This window comes from Equus caballus, chromosome 22 (assembly GCF_041296265.1).
Source record: "Equus caballus isolate H_3958 breed thoroughbred chromosome 22, TB-T2T, whole genome shotgun sequence".
NCBI lineage: Eukaryota > Metazoa > Chordata > Mammalia > Perissodactyla > Equidae > Equus > Equus caballus.
Window position 1 is genome coordinate 27,195,490 of NC_091705.1, and position 8,060 is coordinate 27,203,549.

Consider the following 8,060-nt stretch of genomic DNA (forward strand, 5'->3'; position numbering starts at 1 on the left):
TATAAATACCTTAAAATTTTTTTTTTAAATCCGTGTCACTGTCAAAATCTTACTCTGCAAAAAAAACTTACTCATTGCTTTTCCAATGAAAATACAAAGTAGAACTTGGTCCTTGCCTTTAAGGATATTACATATGTAGGGGGGTATAATACATAGTTGCATATAAAAAAATAGTGTAAAAGAATGAAGTTAGTCTCCTACCTCACACTATATGGGAAATTAACTCAAAATGGATCATAGACCTAAATGTAAGAGCTAAACTATAAAACTCTTAGGAGAAAACACGAGTAAATCTTCATGACCTTGTGTTAGGCAGAGCCTTCTTAGATACAACGCCAAAAGCACAAATGACAAAAGAAAAAATAGATAAATTGTACTACATCCAAATTTAAACTTTTGTGTTGCAAAAGATACCATCAAGGAAGTGAAAAGATACGAATTGGGAGAAAACATTTATAAATCATATATCTGACAAGGGGATTATATGTAGAATATATAAAGAACTCTACAACTCAATAATAAAAAAATAACACTCAGTGGAAAAATGGGCAAAGGATTTGAATAGACATTTCTCCAAAGAAGGTATACAAATGGTCAATAAGCTAATAAAAAGATGATCAAAATCATTGGTCATTAGGGAAATACAAACAAACACATGCACAATGAGTTACCAGTTCACATACCTACTAGATGGCTACAGTCAAGCAAGCACATAATAAAGTGTTTGGCAATGATGTGGAAAAACTAGATCCCTCATACATTGCTGATGGGAATGTAAAATGGTACGGCTGCTTTGGAAAATAGTCTGGCTGTTCCTCAGAATGATAAACATAGAGTCACCACATGACCCAGTAAATCCATTCCTAATTACATATCCAAAAGAAATGAAAACATATATCCACACAAAAATTTGTGTATGAATGTTTATCATAGCATTATTCGTAATATCCAAAAAGTGGAAATAACTTAAACATCCATCAACTGATGAATGGATAAATAAAAGGTGGTTCATCTAGAAAATGGATAATTATTCAATAATAAAAAGGAATGAAGTACTGATACTGTGCTGTGACATGAATGATCCTCAAAAACATTATGCCAAGTGAAAGAAGTCAATCCACAAGAGGTTACATAACGTATGATTCCATTTCTATAAAGTGTCCATCTGCCCACTTCCATGGTCAGTTCCTGGATCTCATCACCAGAATTGTTTTAATTCTGGAAATTTTAATTTATGCCATTCTGTGTACTTATCATCCTATTCTTTCAGTTTTCATCCAATACTCCTAGTACACCTGTCATTCTACCCTACCCCATTGAGACCTCCAGGCTTTTTATCTCTTTATAGTCTGTCAACCCGCTCCCCGCTCTGAGCTTATCTAGCTCAGACCATATGGTCTATCACTTTAATTGCTCTCTTGCCAATATTAACTCATTTGCTCAAATATCTTCCTATCCTGCCCACCTAAGAAGACCCCCAACCCTGTAATTGTCCATTTATTCTATTCCTGCAACTAGATTATTGAGTACTATTGGAGGAAATCATACAAGGGCCATATGGATACCACCAAATATGGTTACTAACCTCTATTATGCTCAACTTTGCCTCCCTTCTCCAAAACTAGTGTTTATAACTGTATTAGATTCCTATGGCTGCCATAACAAAAAGCCTGTAAACCAGATGGCTTAAAACAATGGAAATGTGATGAAGAAATAAAAACCTTCCCAGATAAACAAAAGCTAAGGGAGTTCATCGCCACAACCTCCCCTCCCCCACTACAAGACATGCTCAACAAGGCCCTCATACCAGGAAAAAAGGAAAGGGGTTACAAAGCTTTGAGCAAGGAGATAAACAGGTAAACAAAATCAGAAAATTGCAGCTCTTTATCAGAACAGGTTAGCAAACAATTATAACATTAAAGATAAAGGGAAGGAAAACATCAAAAATAAAAATAATCTTGTCATTTTAACCACAAACTCACAACACAAGATGGAATAAGTTGCGACAAAACAGAAGCAGAAAAGGAAGGGGATGGAATTGGCTTAGTCTAAGGAAATAAGAGGCTATCAGAAAATGGACTATCTCATCTATGAGATTTTTTTATACAAACCTCATGGTAACCACTAAATAAACCATCAGAACAGAGACACACATAATAAATAAAGAGAAAACTGAGACAACCGTCATGGAGAGCTACCAAACCGAATTGGTAGTCCAAAACACATGAGACAAGAAATAGGGCAAATGCAGAAGAACAGGAAAACAAGTGACAAAATGGCAGCATTAAGTCCTCATACGTCAATAATCACTCTAAATATAAATGGATTGAATTCTCCAATCAAAATACACAGAGTGGCGGGATGGATTAAAAAACAAGACCCAACAATATTTTCCCTCCAGGAAACATATCTCAGCTCTAAACAGGTTCAGAGTGAAGGGGTGCAAGACAATACTCCAAGCTAATGGCAGACAAAAGAAAGCAGGTGTTGCCATACTTAGATCAAAGTAGACTTCAAGTTAAAAGAGGTAATGAGAGACAAAGAGGGACAGTATATAATCACAAAAGGGACACTGCACCAAGAAGACATAACACTTGTAAATATGTATGCACCCAGCACAGGAGCACCAAAGTACATAAAGCAACTACTACCAAACGTAAAAGGAGATATTAACGACAACACAATAATAGTAGGGGACCCTAACACCTCACTTACATCAATGAATAGATCATCCAAACAGAAAGTCAAGAAGGAAATAGTGGATTTAAATGAAAAACTAGGCCAGATGGACTTAATAGCTACATATAGAGCACTCCATCCAAAAACAGCAGAATATACATTCTTCTCAAGTACACATGGAGCATTCTCAAGGATAGACTATATGTTGGGAAACAAGGCAAGCCTCAATAAATTTAAGAAGATTGAAATCATATCAAGCATCTTCTCCAACCATAATGCTATGAAACTAGAAATCAACTACAAGAAAAAAGCTGGGAAAGTCACAAATATGTGGAGAATAAACAACATACTCCTGAACAACCAATGGAACATTGAAGAAATTAAAGGCGAAATCAAAAAATATCTGGTGGGACTGGCCCTGTGGCTGAGTGGTTAAGTTCGTGCCCTCCACTTCGGCAGCCCAGGGTTTCGCCGGTTCAGATCCTGGGCGTGGACATGGCACTGCTCATCAGGCATTTTGAGGCAGCATCCCACATGCCACAACTAGAAGGACCCACAACTAAAATATACAACTATGTACCAGGGGGATTTGGGGAGAAAAAGCAAAAAAAAAAACAAACAAGAAGAAGATTGGCAACAGGTGTTAGCTCACGTGCCAATGTTTAAAAAAAAAAGAGCAAGATTGGCACAGGTGTTAGCTCAGTGACAATCTTCCTCAAGCAAAAAGAGGAAGATTGGCAATAGATGTTAGCTCAGGGCCAATCTTCCTCACAAAAAAATAGTAACAATAATAATAAAAATATCTGGAGACAAATGAAGATGAAAATACACCATACCAGGGTCGGCCCCATGGCCAAGTGGTTAAGTTCGTGTGCTCGGCTGCAGCAGCCCAAGGTTTCGCTGGTTTGGATCCTGGTCGCAGACATGGCACTACTCAGCAAGCCACGCTGAGGCGGCATCCCACATGCCACAACTAGAAGGACCCACAACTAAAAATATGCAACTATGTACCGGGGGGCTTTGGGGAGAAAAAGGAAAAAATAAAATCTTAAAAAAAAGAATACACCATACCAACTCATGTGGGATGCAGCAAAAGTGGTCCTAAGGGGTAAATTCATAACAATACACACCCGCCTTACCAAACAAGAAAAATCTCAAATAAGCAATCTTAAACTACACCTAACAGAATTAGAAAAAGAAGAACAAACAAAGCCCAAAGTCAGCAGAAGGAAGGAAATAATAAAAATAGACAGAAATAAATGAAATTGAAACAAACAAAAAAAACCACTAGAAAAGATCAATGAAACAAAGAGCTGGTTCATTGAGAAGATACACAAAATTGACAAATCCTTACCAGACTCACTAAGAAAAAAAGAGAGAAGCCCCAAATCGATAAAATTAGAAATGAAAGAGGAGAAATTACAACTGATACCACAGAAATACAAAGGATTATAAGAGAATACTATGAAAAATGATATGCCAACAAATTGGACAATCTAGAAGAAGCGGATAAATTCTTAGATTTATACAACCTCCCAAAACTGAATCAAGAAGAAACAGAGAATCTGAATTGACCGATCGCAAGAGAAGACATTGAAACGGTAATCAACAACCTCCCAAAAAATAAAAGTCCAGGATCAGATGGCACCTCTGGAAAATTCTGCCAAATATTCAAAGAAGGTTAATATCTATCCTGCTCAAACTATTCCAAAAAGTTGAAATGGAACACTTCCTAACACATTTTATGAGGTCAACGTCACCCTGAACCCAAACCCACACAAGGACAACACAAAAAAGGAAAATTACAGGCCAATATCACTGATGAACATAGATGCAAAAATCCTCAGGTAACGAAAGATCCCGAATAGCCAAGCAACCCTGAGAAACAAGAACAAAGCTGGAGGCATCACAGCCCCTGACTTCAAAATACACTGCAAATCTATGGTAATCAAGACAACATGGTAGTGGTACAAAAACAGCGACACAGATCAATGAAACAGAATTGAAAGGCCAGAAAAAAAACCCACACATCTACAGTCAGCTAATCTTCAACAAAGGAGCAACATACAATGGAGAAAGAAAAAGCCTCTTTAATAAATGGTGCTGGGAAAACTGGACAGCCACATGCAAAAAAATGAAAGTAGACCATTATCTTTCTCCAAAAACAAAAATAGATTCAAAATGGACCAAAGACTTAAAGGTAAGACCTGAAACCATAAAACTCCTAGAAGAAAATATAGACAGCACACTCTTTGACATCATTCTTAAAAGGACCTTTTTAAATACCATGTCTACCCAGACAAGGGAAACAAAGAAAAAACAAACAAGCAGGACTTCATCAGACTAAAGAGCTTCTGGAAGGCAAAGGAAACCAGGATTAAAATGAAAAGACAAACCACCAACTGGGAGAAAATATTTGCAATTTATATATCCAACAAGGGGTTAATCTCTGTTATATATAAAGAATTCACACAACTGAACTACAAAAAAGAAACAAGCCAATCAAAAAGTGGGCAGAGGGTATGAACAGACATTTTTCCAAAGAAGAAATACTGATGGCCAATAAGCACACGAAAAGATGCTCAACATCACTAATCATCAGGGATTTGCAAATCAAAACTACACTTCGATACCATCTTATGCCTGTTAGAATGGCTATAATCACCCACACAAAAAATAACAAATGTTGAAGAAGTTGTGGAGAAAATGGAACTCTGATACACTGCTGGTGGGAATGCAAACTGATGCAGCCACTATGGAAAACAGTATGGAGATTTCTCAAAAAATTAAAAATAGAAATAGCATATGACTCAGCTATCCTACTACTGGGTATTTCTCCAAAGAACTTGAAATCAACAATACGGAGACTTATGCACCCCTATGTTCATTGCAGCATTATTCACAATAGCCAAGATGCAGAAGCAACCCAAGTGCCCAATAACTGATGGTTGGATAAAGAAGATGTGTGTACAAGATGTACACACAACGGAATGTTACTCAGCCATAAAAAAGGCAAAATCGTCCCATTCACAACAACGTGGATCGACCTTGAGGGTATTATGTTAAGCAAAATAAGCCTGACAGAGAAAGACAAACACTGTATTATTTCATTCATATATGGAAGATAAATTAACACACAGACAAAGAGAACAGTTTAGTGGTTACCAGAGGGGAAGGGGGTTGGGGGGTGGGCACAAGGGGTGAAGGGGCACATTTATATGGTGACAGACAAATAATAATGTACAAGTGAAATTTCACAATGTTATAAACTATTATGACCTCAAAAAAAAGGAAATGTATTGTTTCACAGTTCTGGAGCTAGAAGTACAAAATCAAGGTGTTGTCAGGATCATGCTCTATCTGAAGGCTCTAGGAGAGGATCCTTCCTTGCCTTTTTCTAGCTTCTGGCAGTTACTGGCAATTCTTAGCATTACTTGATTTACAGATGCATAACTCCAATCTCTCTGTCTGTTATCACATGGTCTTCTCCCGATGCTCCTGTCTCTATCTCTCTTCTCTTTTTTTAAGGACTCCAGTCATTTTGGATTAGGGCCCACCCTAATGAACTCATCTTAACTTGATTACATCTGCAAAGACCCTGTTTCCAAATAAGGTTGTATTCGCAGGTACAGGGGTTAAGACTTTAACATATGTTTTTGAGGAACATACTTCAACCCATAACAGGATGCTTCTGACCCCTTTCTACTGTCTCTAAACAGATGGCCTCACCTCCTACTTCACAGAGAAAATAGCAATTAGAAGCCACCAGAGGAGCCGCCCCATGACCAGGTGGTTAATTTCATGCCCTCTGCTTCGGCGGCCCAGGGTTTTGCTGGTTCAGATCCTGGGTTCGGATGTGGCACCACTCATCAAGCCATGCTGAGGCAGCGTCCCACATAACACAACCAGAATATACAACTATATACTGGGGGGCTTTGGGGAGAAGAATAAGGGAAAAAAAGGAAGAAGAAGAAGATTGGCAACAGGTGTTAGCTCACGTGCCGATCTTTAAAAAAAAAAGTGTTAGAAGCCATCAGAAGGAAATTTAATTTCCCAGCACTAAACTAACAAACCTGATTTTATCACGTGCATTTATCCTTTCTTCCTTTTATCATTTCATGGAAGAATTGCTATTTTTCCTACTTAAAGCTAATCTGTTAAGAGTTCTTCAATCTTGACATGTCCAAAACTGAGTTCATCATCTTTCTCTCAAAATCTTTTCCTCCTTTTGTGTTCTCTTTTTTATTGTTGTTAAATGGCACACTGTCCACCCAGTTACCCAAGCAAAAAACCACAGGATTCACTCTTGACTTTGCATTTCCTTTAATTTCTCCATCTCGACATGCCCCAAGTCCTACCAGTTCCATCTGTTAATACGTATAAATTCCATCTGTTCTTCTCCAATCACCACTAATTCCTTCCTAGTTCAGACTACCTTCTTCTCTCATGTGGTCTACTATGACTTGATCAGCAAGTCTGATCTATTCTGTTGATTCTCCTATATGGATATCCAGAGCTAGAGCATTTCAAGCAGAAAGAGCAACACATGCAAAATCCTTGAGGAAAGAACTGGCTTGGTAAGTTTAAGAAAAAAGGAAAGCCAAGAATAGTGTGGCTGGTACGTAGTAAGTAAGTAGGGCAATGTAGAAGATGAGGTTTGAGGCATTGGAGGCCATGGTGAGGAGTTTGCATTTTATTTTATTTTATTTTATTTTATTTTATTTTATTTTATTTTATTTTATTTTAGACAGGGCAGTGACATGATCTGATCTGCAGTTTTAAAGGGGCTGTCTCAGCTGCTTTTTTGAGAATGGATTATGGGTCACACCACAGTTTATTTCCAGCATGCACCCTAGGTTTGGCAAGATGAGCCATGAATGTGACCCCAGTTTGGGGACTTTCTCTAGCTCACTTTCAGTGTATATAAAATGGGAGAACTATCCAAATTGGTTTAATTTAGGCTCAAATAGAGAAATCTCTATTTATTCCCTCTTAAGTGCCAAGGATCGAGTCTCCCTCCTTGGAAGAGTCAAGGCGAAACATTCTTTCCCTCTAGAAAAAAATATTAAAGGAAGCCAGAAAGAAGACAAATGGGGAGGGGGCAGTGTCCAGTCCTAAAGGATTATGTAATCAAACCTAAGTGACCGATCTCCATTCCGACAGAGTGACTGTGCTTTCCTAAACTAAAAAGCCATTGGCTGAGAAGAGCTTTTACTGATTTATAAATTTATTTATGTGAAAATTTCCACAAAGGTTAATATTTATTAAATCACATTTTTTTTAAAAAAAGAACTTTATACTGAACTATTCTAGAACATTCAGAATATATATTCTCTATGACTATAGGACAATACTTGCAAATGGGATCAAAATTTTGGTTT